The sequence below is a fragment of the Coregonus clupeaformis genome, chromosome 16 (genome assembly GCF_020615455.1).
Source record: "Coregonus clupeaformis isolate EN_2021a chromosome 16, ASM2061545v1, whole genome shotgun sequence".
Classification (NCBI taxonomy): Eukaryota; Metazoa; Chordata; class Actinopteri; order Salmoniformes; family Salmonidae; genus Coregonus; species Coregonus clupeaformis.
The window spans coordinates 58,213,367-58,234,621 of record NC_059207.1 but is presented as its reverse complement, the minus strand read 5'-3'; the positions used below and the strand labels follow the sequence as shown (position 1 = coordinate 58,234,621).

Below are 21,255 nucleotides of genomic sequence, written 5' to 3'. Positions count from 1 at the left end.
GAAGACAATAAAAGCTTTTGCATAGGGTGTTGATAAAAGTAAGGTCGGGGTTTGGGCCGGCCTACACCATTGTCTTTTTGAGTATTTGCAACCTTTATGACATGGTAGAAGTGACTTAATGCTGTACGGATCATGTTTGATTATTATTATTATATATTATTATTATTATTATGCTCTTTTTTAGTTATCCTACTGTTACGCTAGCAGACATTCAAATGAAAAATACCTGAAATAATATTTTGCTGCTGTGGGTCTGGGCAAGTTAATGGACAAATATTTTACAAGCATATTTTCTACGTAATATGATTTCAATGGTAGTAGATTTAAATAGCAGTGTTGAGCGTTCTAATCTGATAATTCAGCTTGTGTTTAAGTCCATGATACCAGTGGCACCCTAGAGGCTTGCTCAGTGAAAGGAGAGGAGGAGGCAGCAGAGGGAGGTGGCATGTGGAGGAATGGTGGGACAAAGCTGGGGCTCAGTGACAGATGGGACCAGGAAGGGAGGCTCGGCTATAGAAGGATTGAAGAGGAGAGGAGAGCAGGCCCTGGGTCTGTCTGTCTGCTTACTGCTAATGGACAAACCTGCCCCCCTCTGCCTGTCACAGCTGAGACTCCCAAGTGTCCTGTAGAGAGTAATCAAAGCACAATAGGAATGAGAGTAAAAGAGACAGAGACAGAGAGGATGTTGCAGTAAAGTCAACACTGAGGTGGGAAAACATTTCTAAGCATTACTGGTAAATAATACTAATCCACTGAGCAGCTGTGGAAGGACCACACATACCATATCATCGCGTAACTCCAGGTTTACTATGCTATGCTGGTTATTATATCAATATTTGCGCATAAAGGCGTTTCCACCGCCATTTCTCGCATAATTAATTTTGCAGACACAAGAAGATCCCACCATGTCGAATGAACAAATGATCTGTCGGCATTTATAAAAAATTTCAGAGACTTCCTGTTTCCATCACAGCTGTTGTGATTTTTTAAATACGGTATGACTTTACTCGCATAAAAACTGTATGGAAACGTGGTTTGTGTGCCCTTACAAAAAAATCACATAAAACATTTTCACGTGGGAAATACACGTGGTTTTCAGACACGTGTGACGTTTCACATGGATTTTTCATGACTCCGACATGTGGTTTCCCAACATTTCACATGTGATATTCTATTAGATATTCTATTTTTGAATGATTACCTCCTCTGTACCTCACACATACAATTATCTGTAGGGTCCCTCAGTCGAGCAGTGACTTTCAAACACAGATTCAGCCACAAAGATCAGTGAGGTTTTCCAATGACTCGAGAAGAAGGGCACCTATTGGTAGATGGGTAAAAAAGAAAAAAATCTGACATTGAATATCCCTTTAAACATGGTGAAGTGATTAATTACACTTTGCTGGAGAGAAAGGAACCCGCTCAGGGATTTCACCATGAGGCCAATGGTAACTTTGAAACAGTTCGAGTTTAATGGCTGTGATAGGAGAAAACTGCACAATACTAACTTAAATGACAGAGTGAAAAGAAGGAAGCCTGTACAGAATAAAACATATTCCAAAACATACATCCTGTTTGCAATAAGGCACTAAAGTAAAACTGCCAAAAATGTAGCAAAGAACTGAACTTGGGAGTTTTTTAAGATAAAAATAAATAGAATGGAGCTAAGCACAGGCAAAATCCTAGAGGAAAACCTGGTTCAGTCTGCTTTCCAACAGACACTGGAGTTACTAACCAAGACGACATATAATGTTCCTGAGTGGCCTAGTTTACAGTTTTGACTTCAATCGGCTTGAAAATCTATGGCAAGACTTGAAAATGATCAACAATGATCAACAACCATCTTGACAGAGCTTGAAGAATTTAAAAATAGTAATGTGCAAATCAGGTGTGCAAAGCTTTTAGAGACTTACCCAGAAAGACTCACAGCTTTAATCGCTGCCAAAGGTGATTCTAACATGCATTGACTCAGGGGTGTGAATACTTATGTAAATGTGATATTTCTGTATTCCATTTTCAATACATTTGGCAAAAATTATAAAAACACATTTTCACTTTGTCATTATGGGGTATTGTTTGTAGATGGTTGACCCCAAAAATACATTTAATCAATTTTGAATTCAGGCTGTAACACAATACAATGTGGAATAAGTCAAGGGGGTATGAATACTTTCTGAAGACTGTAGGTGTGTGCGTGTTGGTGTGTGTGTACATGCGTGCACGCAATTGTCTCATTTAAGTATGTTGTCCGTTCTCTGTTCTTATTGAGTTTGTCTATCATTCTGCTGTTACTCAAGGAGCCCCACGTTGTTGTGGCTTCATGGAAGCCAGACTAATGCCTTATCTATGAGTGCAGCTGGTTTGCATATGGAGCACGTGCGCAATCAGAAAGGAAGGAGGCCAGGCCAAGGTGATGTGAACACTTTTGCTGGCTGATGGAGCCAATCCGGCGAGCGTTGCCACGGCGACGAGAACAGGCCAACTGGGTGTAGGCTGATCTTGCTCTGCTGAGATAAGTGTGTTTCTCTCACGGAGAACTCTGAGGTTGTTCACAACGACACCAACACACACAGATACAGAGCTCTCTGCCCCTTGTCAATACTAGTGGGTGTCGCAACTTGTGATTTTCTTGGTACAGATACTTTCCGAGACAAGCCAGAATCATGGATACCAATTTTCTCATTTGTACCCCTGCCTGGATAGAGCATACAATGTGTTTCCCCCCATTTTCTTCCGTGAGTTTTATCTACCAGTGCAATAACTTAACTTAATGGTTTGGCTGAATGATAATATTACCTTAAATACACTTGCAACAAAAAGCTCTGGATACTGTATCATATTGGGTTGTTTATGACATGATTTTGATGACCCCGTTACCCTTGCAGTACTGCGTCAGACCAGATCATTTGCCAGTGAAAATGTAGATAGGCTCTGGGAGCTCTGTTTTTCCACTGTCAGGCTTTGCACCCGTTTCATCAGTGGTTTATGTTTCCATCTCCGAGGACTGGCCCCAAAAAAGCCCAAAAGTCTAGGACCGTGGACCTACCCTGACATGGGGCCAGACTGAGGGGAGTGGGACTTTTCAGCCCAGTGGTCCTAGCTAGAAGGACTCTTAAAACACATTTTAAACAAACACTAAACGTAATCTTAACATAGAACTGATTCACTTGCGAATTTCAATTATAACACAATTATAACAATCAAGTGGGACATAAATGTAGGTATTTCACTTGGATTATAAATGCTGACGCATTGTATGAGATTAAGTAAAAATCAGTAGGAAATGTGTTACCGATGCAATTGACCTAGATATGAAAGAATACAGAACAAGCCTACACCACAAACAGAGACTAGCTTCTGATGTGTTGTGAATGTTGAGACTTTTCTCATATTCATAGACTATTAGCCTCTACACCAGCATGCTGTTCTTTTCTTAGCTAGCGCTAGGCCTATATCAAGTGGGTGGATTACACTGGCGAGGTCATAATCTTTCCTTTTCAGTTTTTGATTATGATTAGATGATTTCCCTCTTCCAGTGCAGATATTGCAGCAGTGTTCTTTTCTCTGCTGCTGCTGCTCAGTCAAGTGCACCAAGCTTTTATGACTAGACTGGAGAAAGCCACCATCATTGTCCTTACGACCCAAATTCACTGCCTCACATCTAGTCAACATGCTTCATGTGACAAAGAAACGAGGTCGGTTATGCTACTGGCAAGCATGCTCGTCATTCAGCCTCAAGTTGGAGATGTATCTGAAATCAGGATTTAGAAAACCATGTCAGGTTTGGATGATGTTGCTTGATTTGTTGGTTTCCCATTCCCTCTTTATCGTTTCTATGTAATGGAATCTCTCATTCTTAACTGGGCAAAAATGTGTGTGGTCTTCACTTGAAGTATCCCCTACTTTTCTCAGTTCTCACCCCTTTGTCGGAGAGTTGTGTGCATTGAGTGATAGCAATTACCCTCACTGACAGGCACCACCCTCTAAAACAATCACAGAAAAGAGATGCCCCCATAAAAGTCAACCATTGGCCCTTTGCACTTGAAACTGGCCCTGTTTAGCATTTGTGCTGAAAAGAGCAGTCAGCAGAAAAAAACAGAACACAAGCTATTGACAATTGACTTGGAGGGAAAACACCAGGCTCATACCCCCCACCTGGCCGCCAATAAATCTATGTAATGTGCAGCTCTGGAGAAAACACAATGGGCAGCTCAGTGCAGGCCCGATTTAATCCCTGAGCACTGTGTTTAGAGGCTGGTGTTGAAAAGAGAGACCCGGGTTGGAGGGCATCACAAACCACCAGGCCCTGGCCTTGTCAGGCCCTGACATTTGCCTCAAAAAGGGGGAAAGACATACGACTCAAGTGGGCCAGCTCCGCTGCATTCATCCAGCCTCAGAGTCCCACAGAGAGAGATGGTTCTCTCTGGTGGGGGTCCCGCCCAGTCTTGCCTGTCCCTCTCTCACAGCTCTCTGCCATCACCATGTTGCCATCATCAAAGAGCTTTAGCAGAGGGGACGTGAAATGGATCAAATGCTGCTTTGAGGAAGTAGTTTATATTTCCGTGACATTTGAAATACCTCTTGGATTAGCTTTTGTTAGATGAAGGGAACTGAATATTAATTGTGAAAAAGCGCCATCATTTTCCTTGTATAGAGCTATTGGAGCTGTTGCTGAAGGTTACAGTAGAGTATATGAAAGGATAAAAGTTCCCCTGTTCACTGAGCATTTGCCTTCCGCAGAACACAACATCCCATCTCACTACATGTGTCGTTGTTAAGACCATAAAATGCACTCTGAAAAACGACACCATGCAGAAAAATGCTTGTGTGCTTAGTGTTGTTTTTTTGTATTCAGGGGGAGAAGGGAGGGTTGGTTAAGTTAAGTGGATGCACTATTTAGCATGGCTGCTTTTTCATGCTCCCTTATGAAATGTGTACAGATGTAGGATCTTAATTTGATCACTATTTTGTTGCTGAGAATTTTCCTGCACAGCAAGAAATGCAAACTTCTAGTGTATTCAAGGTTTTTAGAAGACTTCTAAAGTTTGTAATTTCCACTTTAAAATATCAAAATTGATTTGCCCTAACAAGAAATGTATCATAATAATTCACATTTCCTGTTGCTGCAGGATTATTTTCCTGCATTAGCAAACTGGCTCAAATTAAGATCCTACATCTTTATGAGACCCTTGTTTGTTGAAAAGACTACAGCATGACTCACCCTCTCGGTGAGCTGGGTACTGTAGGTGTTTGCTGTGTAAAGGCCTCCCCAGTTTGAGCTGGTAAAGCCTCTGCAGAACACATTGCGATCCAAATCAATGCCAAGGAAATGCAAGCAGGGCAGATGATGCACGTGTCTCAGTCTCTGTCCCAAATGGCACCCTATTCCCTATATAGTGCACTTCTTTTGACCAGGACCCATAGGGCTCTGGTCAAAAGTAGTGCACTATGTAGGGAATAGGGTGCCATTTATCACCATTTGGGACGAACATCAGTCACCTACACATGCATTGAGCAGCACATACAGGGAAACGTAGCCACGTACAAGCCTGCCTGTGCCCACACACTTCAGAGCCCACACCTCCACAGTCCACACTCCCTCTCCTATGGATACAGTAGCTATGCCCCAGGCAACAGAGCCTCCATTCCAAGCAGTTTGGCAACCGTATTGCCCTTTTCTCTTATCACGTTTTGGATAAAGGATGCATTGTGTCTTGGTCTGCCATCATGAGACATCATTGTGTGTGAGTATTGTCCACAGGAGCTATTCAGAAGTGTTCGCTAGCATTTATCAACAATATATCACTTTTCAGAATTTGGTCTTACTCATGGAAATATGATTCAATGTCGCATTTTCGTCTGTTTTAAAGTGGCGAGATTGGCGTGAATAAAGCACTGGTTTTTAAGGAATAATATGACATTTGAGGAGTACTCCACTACATAAATCTATTTTACCTAATTTCTGCCAGCATGTCACGTGCAACCAGAGGGAAAAAAACTCGAGACCACCTTTACTCCACACTCAGAGACACATACAAAGCTCTCCCTCGCCCTCCATTTGGCAAATCTGACCATAATTCTATCCTCCAGATTCCTGCTTACAAGCAAAAACTAAAGCAGGAAGTACCACTGACTCGCTCAATACGGAAGTGGTCAGATGACGCGGTGCTACGCTACAGGACTGTTTTGCTAGCACAGACTGGAATATGTTCCGTGATTCATTGAGGAGTATACCACCTTAGTCACCGGATTCATCAATAAGTGCATCGACGACATCGTCCCCACAGTGACCGTACATACATATCCCAAACAGAAGCCATGGATTACAGGCAACATCTGCACCATGCTAAAGGCTAGAGCTGCCACTTTCCGGACGCTTATAGGGCTTGCAAACTATTACGGACTACAAAGGGAAACCCAGCCAGTGAAGCAAGCCCACCAGACGAGCTAAATGCCTTTGATGCTCGCTTCCAGGCAAGCAACACTGAAGCATGCATGAGAGCACCAGCTGTTCCAGACGACTATGTGATCACTCTCTCCGTAGCTGATGTGAGCAAGACCTTTAAACAGGTCAACATTCACAAGGCCGCGGGGCCAGACGGATTACCAGGACGTGTACTTAGAGCATGCGTGGTGTCTTCACTGACATTTTCAACCTCTCCCTGACCGAGTCTGTAATATCTACATGTTTCAAGCAGACCACCATAGTCCCTGTGCCCAAGAAAGTGAAGATAACCTGCCTAAATGACTACTGCCCCATAGCACTAACATCGGTAGCCATGAAGTGCTTTGAAAGGCTGGTCATGGCTCACATCAACACCATCATCCCGGAAACCCTAGACCCACTCCAATTCGCATACCGCCCCAACAGATCCACAGATGACGCAATCTCAATCGCACTCCACACTGCCCTTTCCCACCTGGACAAAAGGAACATCTATGTGAGAATGCTGTTCATTGACTACAGCTCAGTGTTCAACACCATAGTTCCCACAAAGCTCATCACTAAGCTAAGGACCCTGGAACTAAACACCTCTCTCTGCAACTGGATCCTGGACTTCCTGAAGGGCCGCCCCCAGGTGGTAAGGTTAGGCAACAACACATCTGCCACGCTGATCCTCAACACGGGGGCCCCTCAGGGGTGCGTGCTTAGTCCCCTCCTGTTCACCCACGACTGTGTGGCCAAGCACAATCATTAAGTTTGTTGATGACATAACAGTGGTAGGCCTGGTCACCGACAATGATGAGACAGCCTATAGTGAGGAGGTCAGAGACCTGGCAGTGTGGTGCCAGGACAACAACCACTCCCTCAACGTGAGCAAGACAAAGGAGCTGGTCGTGGACTACAGGAAAAGGAGGGCCGAACACGTAGTGGAGCGGGTCGAGAGTTTCAAGTTCCTACATGTCCACATCACCAACAAACTATCATGGTCCAAACACACCAAGACAGTCGTGAAGAGGACACAACACCTTTTCCCCCTCAGGAGACTGAAAAGATTTGCCATGGGTCCCCAGATCCTCAAAAGGTTATACAGCTGCACCATCGAGAGCATCCTGACCAGTTGCATCACCGCCTGGTATGGCAACTGCTCGGCATCTGACCATAAAGTCATACAGAGGGTAGTGCGTACGGCCCAGTACATCACTGGGGCCAAGCTTCCTGCCATCCAGGGCCTATATACTAGGCGGTATCAGAGGAAAGCCCAAATAATTGTCGAAGACTCCAGTCACCCAAGTCATACAGTGAGGGAAAAAAGTATTTGATCCCCTGCTGATTTTGTACGTTTGCCCACTGACAAAGAAATGATCAGTCTATAATTTTAATGGTATGTTTATTTGAACAGTGAGAGACATAATAACAACAAAAAAATCCAGAAAGACGCATGTCAAAAATGTTATAAATTGATTTGCATTTTAATGAGGGAAATAAGTCTTTGACCCCCTCTCAATCAGAAAGATTTCTGGCTCCCAGGTGTCTTTTATACAGGTAACGAGCTGAGATTAGGAGCACACTCTTAAAGGGAGTGCTCCTAATCTCAGCTTGTTACCTGTATAAAAGACACCTGTCCACAGAAGCAATCAATCAATCAGATTCCAAACTCTCCACCATGGCCAAGACCAAAGAGCTCTCCAAGGATGTCAGGGACAAGATTGTAGACCTACACAAGGCTGGAATGGGCTACAAGACCATCGCCAAGCAGCTTGGTGAAAGGTGACAACAGTTGGTGCGATTATTTGCAAATGGAAGAAACACAAAAGTACTGTCAATCTCCCTCGGCCTGGGGCTCCATGCAAGATCTCACCTCGTGGAGTTGCAATGATCATGAGAACGGTGAGGAATCAGCTAAGAACTACACAGGAGGATCCTGCAGCGCCCGCAAGGTCCCCCTGCTCAAGAAAGCCCATATACAGGGCTGTCTGAAGTTTGCCAATGAACATCTGAATGATTCAGAGGAGAACTGGGTGAAAGTGTTGTGGTCAGATGAGACCGAAATCGAGCTCTTTGGCATCAACTCAACTCGCCGTGTTTGGAGGAGGAGGAATGCTGCCTATGACCCCAAGAACACCATCCCCACCGTCAAACATGGAGGTGGAAACATTATGCTTTGGGGGTGTTTTTCTGCTAAGGGGACAAGACAACTTCACCGCATCAAAGGGAGGATGGACGGGGCCATGTACCATCAAATCTTGGGTGAGAACCTCCTTCCTCAGCCAGGGCATTGAAAATGGGTCGTGGATGGGTATTCCAGCATGACAATGACCCAAAACACACGGCCAAGGCAACAAAGGAGTGGCTCAAGAAGAAGCACATTAAGGTCCTGGAGTGGCCTAGCCAGTCTCCAGACCTTAATCCCATAGAAAATCTGTGGAGGAAGCTGAAGGTTCGAGTTGCCAAACGTCAGCCTCAAAACCTTAATGACTTGGAGAAGATCTGCAAAGAGGAGTGGGACAAAATCCCTCCTGAGATGTGTGCAAACCTGGTGGCCAACTACAAGAAACGTCTGACCTCTGATTGCCAAAAAGGGTTTTGCCACCAAGTTCTAAGTCATGTTTTGCAGAGGGGTCAAATACTTATTTCCCTCATTAAAATGCAAATCAATTTATAACATTTTTGACATGCGTTTTTCTGGATTTTGTTGTTGTTATTCTGTCTCTCACTGTTCAAATAAACCAACCATTAAAATTATAGACTGATCATGTCTTTGTCAGTGGGCAAACGTACAAAATCAGCAGGGGATCAAATACTTTTTTCCCTCACTGTAGACTTTTATCTCTCCTACCGCACGGCAAGCGGTACCAGAGCGCCAAGTCTAGGTCCAAACAGGTTTTACCCCCAAGCCATAAGACAACTGAACAATTAATCAAATGGCCACCCAGACTATTTACATTGACACCTCCCCCCTTTTGTTTTACACTGCTGCTACTAGCTGTTTATTATCTTTACCCCTACCTACATGTACAAATTACCTCGACTAACCGCACATTGACTCGGTACCCCCTGTATATAGCCTCGTTATTGTTATTTTATTGGGTTACTTTTTATTTTATTTGTTACTTTAGTTTATTTAGTCAATATTTTCTTAACTCTATTTCTTGAACTGTATTGTTGGTTAAGGGCTCGTGAGGAAGCATTTCACAGTAAAGTCTACACCGGTTGTATTCGGCGCATGTGACAAATACATTTGATTTGATTACATTTTATTGTTGATTATGGCCATAATTCCTCCTGTCTCTCTGGAATGTTCTAATATTTTAAAACCAACAATATAATTTAGCAGATGCGATGGCTGTCCTCCATTTGGAGAGGGTGAATGGCCACAAAGGAAAACTAGAGCACCAGACACTTGATCCCCATATTGATCGATTCTAAGCATTAGTTTGAAAGAGAATCCCAAGGACAAATGTTACAGAACACCACCTCAATGTCTCCTGTGGAATCCCATTGGTTATCTGGAACCACCATCTTCAATGCCATCTCGCCTGCTTTTCAGTTGCTACTAGACGCTGATCTTCGGTCTGTATTGTATTTTCCCCACTAATGGTTAAGGTTAGCATTGGGGGAGGGTCCATTATAACAACTGATATTCTCATCGACACATATTTTCTTGCCAATGAGAAGTAACATCGGTTACAATTCTAACATGTTCCATGGCATGTGAAATTACTTGAAATGATTTGTAATTTGCAATCATATCATAACTGTGCATAATGTATGCTATATGTAGTGATTAGTAGAGGTTTCTACAGTACTGTATTTCAGAATAATAGGATATTTTGCTCAGTGCATATATACAGTTGAAGTCGGAAGTTTACATACACTTAGGTTGGAGTCATTAAAACTTGTTTTTCAACCACTCCACAAATGTCTTGTTAACAAACTATAGTTTTGGCAAGTCGGTTAGGACATCTACTTTGTGTATGACACAAGTAATTTTTCCAACAATTGTTTACAGACAGATTATTTCACTTATAATTCACTGTATCACAATTCCAGTGGGTCAGAAGTTTACATACACTAAGTTGACTGTGCCTTTAAACAGCTTGGAAAATTCCAGAAAATGATGTCATGGCTTTAGAAGCTTCTGATAGGCTAATTGACATCATTTGAGTCAATTGGAGGTGTACCTGTGGAGGCCTACCTTCAAACTCAGTGCCTCTTTGCTTGACATCATGGGAAAATCAAAATAAATCAGCCAAGACCTCAGAAAAAAAATTGTAGACCTCCACAAGTCTGGTTCATCCTTGGGAGCAATTTCCAAATGCCTGAAGGTACCACGTTCATCTGTACAAATAATAGTACGCAAGTATAAACAACATGGGACCACGCAGCCGTCATACCACTCAGGAAGGAGATGCGTTCTGTCTCCTAGAGATGAAAGTACTTTGGTGCGAAAAGTGCAAATCAATCCCAGAACAACAGCAAAGGACCTTGTGAAGATGCTGGAGGAAACAGGTACAAAAGTATCTATATCCACAGTAAAACAAGTCCTATATCAACATAACCTGAAAGGCCGCTCAGCAAGGAAGAAGCCACTGCTCCAAAACCGCCATCAAAAAGCCAGACTACGGTTTGCAACTGCACATGGGGACAAAGATCGTACTTTTTGGAGAAATGTCCTCTGGTCTGATGAAACAAAAATAGAACTGTTTGGCCATAATGACCATCGTTATGTTTGGAGGAAAAAGGGGTAGGCTTGCAAGCCGAAGATCACCATCCCAACCGTTAAGCACAGGGGTGGCAGCATCATGCTGTGGGGGTGCTTTGCTGCAGGAGAGACTGGTGCACTTCACAAAATAGATGGCATCATGAGGAAGGAAAATTAGGTGGATATATTGAAGCAGCATCTCAAGACATCAGTCAGGAAGTTAAAGCTTGGTCGCAAATGGACAATGACCCCAAGCATACTTCCAAAGTTGTGGCAAAATGGCTTAAGGACAACATGGTCAAGGTATTGGAGTGGCCATCACAAAGCCCTGACCTCAATCCTATAGAAAATGTGTGGGCAGAACTGAAAAAGTGTGTGCAAGCAAGGAGGCCTACAAACATGACTCAGTTACACCAGCTCTGTCAGGAGGAATGGGCCAAAATGTACCCAAATTATTGTGGGAAGCTTGAAGAAGGCTACCCGAAACGTTTGACCCAAGTTAAACAATTTAAAGGCAATGCTACCAAATACTAATTGAGTGTAGGTAAACTTCTGGCCCACTGGGAATGTGATGAAAGAAATAAAAGCTGAAATAAATCATTCTCTCTACTATTATTCTGACATTTCACATTCTTCAAATAATGTGGTGATCCTAACTGACCTAAGACAGGGAATTTTTACTAGGATTAAATGTCAGGAATTGTGAAAAACTGAGTTTAAATGTATTTGGCGAAGGTGTATCTAAACTTCCGACTTCAACTGTACGACCTGATGTCTTTTGCTTAGTCTCTGTTATCTCTAATTCTGAGTTCTTTCAACGGGATCAGTATTCCCATTGAGAGAACAGGCTATGTTGTGTATTTACGGTCTTCTGGTGTTATTGAACCATCATGGATCAATGGGGAAAGAACTAATCGAGTAGGGTGAAGTTCCCCATAGACACTGATATTGGGTCAGTTTTGAATTTTCACCACTAATGTTTAAAGTTAGAATTTGTGGGAGTGGAAGCTGATCCTAGATGTGTACCTAGTTCCATCGTGTCTATGACGAGGGTGTCTGTCTTTCTGAGTTGCTTTTCTAAACCATCCTACAAAATTGGACAATAAAATGCTGTAGATATTTAAATCTCTTAATATACTTTGCTGGTTTAATCTCAAAAGCTATCATGTCACAAAATAATAGGAATACCCCAAATGTGAGTATATTTAGCAATTTGTTAAATAATCACATTTCTATTTTGTCTTCCAGGTCAGAGCTTGGGTTGAATATCCCCAAAGTGACAGAAATGATTCCTTTTCTTATCTGAGGTAAGACTGCTGTTATTTTGAAAAGTGTATGCCATTTATAGATATGGTCCCACGAAACATAACTTTAAAGTTATTAACTCTTTATAACTAGCATTAGCGCAATTACTGGAAGTCTATGGTTATCTACTAGCGTGCTAGCAGATACGCAGAGACTTCTAGTCATTGCGCTAACGCTAGTTAGCATTGGCTCACGAAACTACCTCTAACTTCCTTCATACTGGACACAGAGACATAAAAATGGTGTCCACTAAATAATCTGATAGATAAAGGGCCTCCTTGCCAAAATCCAGAAGTATCCATTTAAAGGGGCAATCTGCAGTTGTTACATTTTAACACTCCCCAGGAAGCAAAACAAATAATGTTGCTCAAACAGAAGGGGGAACTAACAAAGAGTCACTAACCACAACCAAAACGAAACAGGTGGGGTTTTAGGATGGGTTATGAAAGACTCATGGGGGTGTCCACTAAAAGTTGACTAGCAACAACAACTGGAACCTAAAAGACACCCACAATGAGAGCCCATTAAATTTCCCCAAGAAGAGGCAAACAAATTAAAAACCCACACCAAACTTAAAGACAGGACGCAAACCAAAATGATAGAGCAAAGCGATAGTTTTTCTAGAAATCAAATAGGGAGAGCCAACTAAAGGTGTTAACCCTCTACATCTCTCAAGATAACTGGAGTACTGGGCCAGCCACTCTTAAATATCACATGGGCCAGCCCAGGTGAAACATCTTCCCACTAACGAGATGACAAACCAGCACAGGTGTAACACATACTGACTAACAAGGTGACCAATCGGTGCGCCCCACATGCTAACATCCAACCTCTAAATATAAATTGAAAAACCAAAGCCTGTAACGCCTTCCCCCTTAAGACAAGAAATATATCCTATATTTTTGCTGGGCAAGTTTGCTCACAACCAACAGAAAATAACTTCCATCTCACAACATGATCCACTTAAATGCGTCGTTACTTAAATACGTTGCCTTCTCCAATATAAACATGGTGTCTACTGACTGTCAACAATTAAATGCCAGACAGAACAGCCACTTTTTTTTGTAGTAAATGTATACAGTATATCCTTTTTTAAATTATTATTATCATTATTTTTATTTTTATATATTTGCCTTAAAACTCGCAGGTTTGAGAAACGGGTAAAATCACGTACGTTTCTATAACTCTCATCCTCTTGGAATGAGCGCAACCAAAACAAAACTCTTCTCCAAAACGGCAAAATGTGCAGTCAAAATAAATTCTGAGCCAGGGCTACACACTGGCTAAACACAAAACGTATTGACTGCCCAGCCTTGAAAGACAATCAGCAACCAAGTTGTCCTTACCACGGACATGTCTGATTTCAAGGGGAAACTCCTGCAATATCTGTAGTAACTTTCCTCTCGTGATTTTCCTCAGTGGAATGGCCTCAGGGAAACGAGTGTCAGCGCACATGGTGTTCAAAATGAACTGGTTACCACTCAATCCACCAGAACCTTGCAGAAAGGTTTGTCAAAAGCAGGAATAGGCTGCAAAGGTGCAACCGGTACAGCTTGGTTCGGTTTACCCGTCCGCTGGCAAACATAACAGGTATTACAGTAAGCAACAACATCCTGTTTCAGTCCAGTCCGGTCAGAAGAAGTTATGCAAGATATGGTCATACATCTTGTTGACCCCAAGATGACCTGCTATGCCACCATCGTGAACCAACCTCAGTATCTCTTGTTGACAATTTGAGATACACTGGGCCAATCTTCCTGCCCAGAAGTGGCGCGAGAATACAATTTCCTCATTAGAACACAATCTCTGTCAAAGTAACCCACACAAATTTCATTAAACCTTACCTCTGGAAGTATCTCAGCAAAAAAGAGGGGAGAGGGAAACATCTTTACAGCAATCAGCTGCTTCCTAGACATCGAAGACATCGAAGTGTCACCAGTAGGCTAGGCCTCACTCTAACGACAAAGGAACCAGAAATAAGATTAGACTTAAGTTCCACATTATACAAAGGATCTTCCATGCAACCCATCTCCACGACTTGTACTAACACACTGTAACCAGTTGCTGAAGTCAGACAAAGGCAAAACACCCTCCAAAATGAAGGACTGGGACGCCCCAGTGTCTCACAGTATCTTCACCGGCTGCTTAACAGCATCGCCACTCTGCAGAGACACGAACCCATCTGAAACAAAGGGTTCATCCACATCTGATCCAAAATCTTGTTTAGGAGATACACCAGTCCCAACCAGAGACTTAATGGACTGGAGCGCTCCCACAAGAAGAAATTGCTTTTTCTCTCTCTGATTTTATCTGTTTCAACTTAGGACACTGAGAGACAATGTGTATTTTCTCACGGCAGTAGTGACAAACTGGCAGATATGAAAAACCAGTTTTCTGCCAATCTTTATGTCACAGTTCCCTCAGCCAGAACCCAAAAGCAGACCAGGACAAGGAGAGTTGAACGAAGGTGAGGGTTTATTAGATACGACAACAGGTGCAGTATAATCCAGGGACAGAGCGGGCGGCGTGGTTGAGTAGTTGGGGGTGCAGTCTGGGTCCAGTGATGGCTCGGCAGCCGCCGACCATCAGGCAGAGGTAGGGTGAAGGTTCCGGACGTGTGACTGCAGGTGGAACAAAAACGGAGGTAAGAACACAAAAACTCAACAAAGTACAAAATAACAAAACTCACGCTAGAACGCTCAACTGATACACAGAACACCTACTGTTCATGGCTAACGATCCGGCAGGAACTGGATGTTGGGCCAGAGCCTAAGAAAGGTGCTGATTAGGCCCAGGTGTGCAGATTGCTAATAGGAAGCAGGTGCGGAAACCAGAGCGCTCCCCGGAGCGTTCCCGAACCCTCGGGAAACTGGAGATTACGACCATACCCCGACTCAGACAGCCGGGATCGTTACAGTACCCCCCTCCGACGAACGCCACCGGGCGGACTCCCGGAGCGCCAGGATGGAGGCGGTAAAAGTCCCTGATGAGATCCGCATCTAGGACCTGTCGCCGCGGAATCCAACTCCTCTCTTCAGGACCATACCCCTCCCAGTCCACGAGATACTGGAAACCCCGGCCCCGCCGTCTGGAATCCATAATGCGACGCACCGTGTAGGCAGGACCACCTCCGATCATCCGAGGAGGAGGAGGAGGAGGCGGAGGAGGCAACAGAGGACTGAGGAAGACAGGCTTGAGGCAGGAGACATGAAAGGTGGGATGGACTCTGAGCGTCCTCGGTAGTTTGAGTCGCACTGCCACTGGATTGATCACCTTCTCCACCACAAACGGACCAATAAACTTCGGTAACAACTTCCTAGACTCAGTCCGTAACGGAAGATCCCGTGTGGCCAACCAAACCCTATCTCCGATGGTATAGGTGGGAGCGGGGATCCGGCGACGATTCGCCTGGAGCTGATACCGGTCCGAACCTCTAAGGAGTGCCTTTCTGGCCCGATGCCAGGTCCGGTGGCAACGCCGAATATGGGCCTGAACAGAAGGCACTGAGAGCTCCTTCTCCTGAGAAGGGAACAGGGGAGGTTGGTAGCCATACAGGCACTGGAAGGGAGACATCCCAGTGGCAGATGTAGGGAGAGTATTGTGGGCATACTCAACCCAAGGCAACTGAGAGGCCCAGGAGGTGGGGTTGGAAGAGACCAGACAGCGTAGCGTGGATTCCATCTTCTGGTTGGCTCTCTCCGCCTGACCATTGGATTGGGGGTGAAAACCAGATGTGAGACTGACTGTAGCTCCAATGGCCAAACAGAAGGACTTCCAGACAGCAGAGGTAAACTGAGGGCCACGGTCGGAAACGATATCACTGGGCAAACCGTGGACCCTGAAAACCTCCCCTAACCAGGATCTCGGACGTCTCCGAGGCAGAGGGAAGCTTGGCAATAGGCACAAAGTGGGCGAACTTGCTGAATCTGTCCACGATAGTCAGAACGACCGTGTTCCCCTCAGAAGCGGGCAACCCCGTGACGAAGTCCAGGGCCAGATGCGACCATGGACGCCGGGGAATAGGAAGGGGATGAAGTAGTCCAGAGCTGGGCCGATTGGTACTCTTATTCTGCGCACACACTGGACAGGCAGCAACAAAACCCCGAGTATCCTCGGCCATGGCAGGCCACCAAAAAACGTCTGCGAAGAAACGCCATAGTCCGAGCCACGCCCGGGGTGACAAGCCATCTTGCTGGCGTGGGACCATTTGAGGACAGCAGGACGAACCGACTCAGGCACAAACAACCGACCGGGTGGACCGTTACCGGGACCGGGCTGAGTCCGAAGGGCCGCCAGCACCTCCTCCTCAATCTTCCACATCACTGCTCCCACGACGCAGTTCCGGGGGAGAATAGTCTCGGTCTTGGACCCACTCTCCTCCGTCTTGGAGAACATCCGGGACAAGGCGTCCGCCTTGCCGTTCTTAGATCCAGGTCGGAACGTCAGGGCAAACTTGAATCGTCCGAAAAACAACGCCCACCTGGCCTGACGGGAGTTGAGACGTTTAGCCGATTGCACGTAAGCAAGATTCTTGTGGTCAGTCCAGACAATAAACGGTTGCTCCGCCCCCTCCAACCAGTGGCGCCACTCCTCCAAGGCAAGTTTCACCGCGAGAAGCTCCCGGTTACCCACATCGTAATTCCTCTCTGCAGGCGAAAGGCGACGAGAGTAGTAGGCGCAGGGATGGAGTTTACTGTCCGTGGAGCATCGCTGCGACAGGATGGCGCCAACTCCCACATCCGACGCGTCCCACTTCAACGACGAACTGACGGGCCGTGTCCGGTTGAGAGAGAATCGGTGCGTTGGTGAATCGCCTCTTCAAATCCAGAAACGCACGATCCGCCTCCGGATTCCACTTGAAGGTCCTGATACTGGAAGTCAAGGCAGTTAATGGAGCGGCCACACGGCTGTAATCCCGGATGAATCTGCGGTAGAAATTCGCAAACCCCAAAAATCTCTGGAGTTGCAATCTCGTACCGGGCTGGACCCATTCCAGAACCGCTCTAACCTTCTCCTGATCCATCCTAATCTCACCCCTGGAGATGATGTACCCGAGAAAGGATGTAGTGTGGGCGTGAAACTCGCACTTCTCGGCCTTCACGAACAGACGATTCTCCAACAATCGCTGCAGAACCTGCCGGACATGCTGGACGTGGTCGGAAGGTTCCTTCGAGAAGATCAGAATGTCATCCAGGTAAACAAACACGAAGAGACCGATCATATCTCTCAGGACGTCGTTCACCATACTCTGGAATACCGCTGGAGCATTGGTCAGTCCAAACGGCATCACCTGATACTCGAAGTGACCCATCGGTGTATTGAAACCCGTCAACCACTCGTCCCCCTCTCTGATCCGGACCAGGTGATACGCATTGCGTAGGTCTAGCTTGGTGAACACCGTAGCACCCTGTAAGGAGTCGAAGGCAGAACTCATCAAGGGCAGGGGATACTTGTTCTTGACCGTGATGTCATTCAACCCCCGATAATCAATACACGGTCGAAGAGAGCCATCCTTCTTTCCCACAAAGAAGAATCCTGCCCCCAGGGGTGATGACGAGGGACGAACGAGACCAGCAGCTAGGGACTCCTTGATGTAGGTCTCCAACGCCTCACGTTCAGGTCGGGAGATACTGTATAACCTTCCCTTGGGGTAGACAGCTCCAGGAACCAGGTTGATGGCACAATCATATGGTCGGTGGGGAGGAAGTGACAGAGCCTTCTGCTTACTGAAAACTTCCCCCAAATCGTGATATGTCTCGGGAACCAGGGACAAATCTGGGGGTTTAGCCTCAATCACCTGACTGGGAACCGCATGGGGGCAGGCAGTCTTGAGACAGTTAGCATGACAATCAAGGCTCCAACTCGTTACCTTGCCCGTCGCCCAATCGAACGTGGGATTGTGTTCCTTCAGCCAGGGGTATCCAAGGACCAGAGGAACATGGGAAGACGGCAGAATGAAAAAATGAAATCATCTCCGAATGATTCCCCGACAACCGCATCTTAACCGGTTCAGTCCTCATCGTGATACGTGCCAGACTACTGCCGTTCAGAGTGGTCGCTTCAATGGCTTCCGGCAATTGCTCCTTGGAAAGCCCCAGCTGTTCCACCAACTCGGCATCAAGAAAGCTTCCATCGGCACCTGAATCGATAAAAGCGTTAAGCGCTAAGCTCTGATTCCTGTTCACAAGGGTAGCCGGGAAGCGGGGTCTGACAGAGGTACTGAGAGGTTGAAACTGGCTCGCTAAAAGTCCTCCCAACTTTAGCGAGCCGGGCAGTTTGACGACCGCCGGGAACAAGTGGAGATGTAATGTCCCGAGCGACCACAGTAGAGGCAGCAGTTGGTCTTACGTCTATGTTGACGCTCCTCCGTGGTTAACCCGTGCCGCCCCACTTGCATGGGTTCAGAATCGGGAGAGAGGTCCTCTCTACTAATCCTTAGTGGTGGAGAATGATCGACGTGTTCTGGTCCACCACCCGATCCGACTGGGAACTGAGAAGCTGATCGATTGGACGGACCCCATTGCTTCTCCCTCCTTCGCTCTCGGACTCGATTATCCACCCGAATAGACAAGGCTACCAAGCTGTCCAGGTCACTAGGCTCCGGATAGGAGATCAACTCATCCTTGAGCTGCTCCGACAGGCCCTGGTAAAAGGCCGCTTGCAAAGACTCCTCGTTCCACCCACTCTCCACAGCCAACGTCTTGAACTCGATCACGAAGTCGGCCACGCTGCGAGTTCCTTGGTGAAGAGAAAACAGACGCCTAGCTGCGTCCCTCCCTCGGACGGAATGGTCGAAGAGCTTCCTCATCTCGGCCGTGAACCCCTGGTATGAAGCCATGCAGGGATCCTGTCGTTCCCAAACGGCTGAAGCCCACTCCAGCGCTCGACCACGCAGCAACTCAATCAAAAAGGCTATCCTAGCCTTGTCAGTGGCATAAGAGTAGGGCTGTAGATCGAACACTAATCCACACTGCATAAGGAAGGAACGGCATCTTCCCAGCTCCCCTCATATTTATCCGGCGTCGGGACCTTGGGCTCACGGAGGGACACAACTTCAGAAGCGGCAGGCGAGATGGGTGAAACCGGTAGTGAGTCCTCCACCGGACACTGGCGTTGGTTCTGGACCTCCGTCAGGCCGGTAGAAAGGTTCCGAACTGACAACGCGATCTCCTGTAGTACCATGCTATGATGGCCCAACATCTTCTCCTGCTGGGTAATGGCATGGCGAACAGAGTCCAGGTCCGCTGGGTTCATAATTGGCCGGATCGTTCTGTCACAGTTCCCTCAGCCAGAACCCAAAAGCAGACCAGGACAAGGAGAGTTGAACGAAGGTGAGGGTTTATTAGATACGACAACAGGTGCAGTATAATCCAGGGACAGAGCGGGCGGCGTGGTTGAGTAGTTGGGGGTGCAGTCTGGGTCCAGTGATGGCTCGGCAGCCGCCGACCATCAGGCAGAGGTAGGGTGAAGGTTCCGGACGTGTGACTGCAGGTGGAACAAAAACGGAGGTAAGAACACAAAAACTCAACAAAGTACAAAATAACAAAACTCACGCTAGAACGCTCAACTGATACACAGAACACCTACTGTTCATGGCTAACGATCCGGCAGGAACTGGATGTTGGGCCAGAGCCTAAGAAAGGTGCTGATTAGGCCCAGGTGTGCAGATTGCTAATAGGAAGCAGGTGCGGAAACCAGAGCGCTCCCCGGAGCGTTCCCGAACCCTCGGGAAACTGGAGATTACGACCATACCCCGACTCAGACAGCCGGGATCGTTACACTTTATCTTTCGGCACTATAGAAATGGACTGAAATCTCGCTGTAGGAGGTGATTTCTCTGTATTACTTTTTGCATAGGGATAACTACAGGGTGCTTTGTTTGTGAAGGTAGTTTTATGTGTCAACACAAACTCATATGCATGAACTGCAGCTTTCACAAGAGTGAGAGCCTTGTGCTCATAAATGTATGTAGCAACCCTTTCATGAAGGCAATTCTTGAACTGCTCGAGAAGTATGAGTGTCTTTAAATCCTCATGGTCCTTGATCTCTTGAGAACCACACCACCGATCAAAAATACATGCTTGTTCCCTTCGGAATTCAAAATGGCTTTGTGATTATGTCTTTCGTAATTTCCTGTTCTTGTTGTCTGGCTGCATGGTTGAGTTCTTGTTGTTTGGCTGCACGACCATCTTGTCTTTTCCTGTGCTCCAACTCTAATTTCTGTTGTTCCCATTTTGCCTTTAGTTCTACCTCTCGCAGTTGTACGTCTATGGGTTGTATTCTACCAGCCGTAGGAACCTTTTCATCATCCTCCCTCTCTGGAAGGATTTCCTCCTCCACCAAAGCAGTGTAGACTAACTCTTTGACTACCGCTTTCGAATCGGCATGTGCAACTTTGATGTCATAATACTTTGCAATGAAGAGCAGATTCACCTTCGTACATTTATCTAGCATCTCCCATGTAGGGTTTTCCACAAATGCTTCTAACTTAAAGTCCATGGTTTTTATTTTATAAGCCTGTGTGTTTATGCAACTTTCCAAATTATTCCATCAATCTTATAACTCCTTAGGGTGGATGTCAGTAACAGAAACTCTACAATAATAGTGTCTTTCGACCACTCAAATATCTGGGCCCAGCAGAGCTTCAGAGTAGGTGATTAGAGCGACTGGGAAACAAGATCCCGGACGAGCCTCCATTTTGTTACGTTCCCCAGCAAGAAAACCAAATAATGTTGCTGAAACAGAAGGGGGAACTAACAAAGAGTCACTTCCTCCTCCACTATTTTTGGACGTTTAAATGAAT

General features: G+C 45.8%; 1 protein-coding gene across 4 annotated transcripts in view; it reads left to right on the top strand.

Annotated features, from left to right (window-relative positions):
* The window catches only part of LOC121584597 (dematin), a 77,413-nt gene that overhangs the window by 18,065 nt on the left and 38,093 nt on the right, over positions 1-21,255 (top strand). For 3 of the 4 annotated variants that reach the window (XM_045225806.1, XM_041900568.2, XM_041900566.2), the window contains exon 2: positions 12,396-12,454. The exons of the other annotated variant lie outside the window; for it this stretch is intronic. The gene's annotated coding sequence lies outside the window, so the exon portion shown is untranslated. The remainder of the gene's footprint in view (positions 1-12,395; positions 12,455-21,255) is intronic. 4 annotated transcript variants of the gene reach the window in all.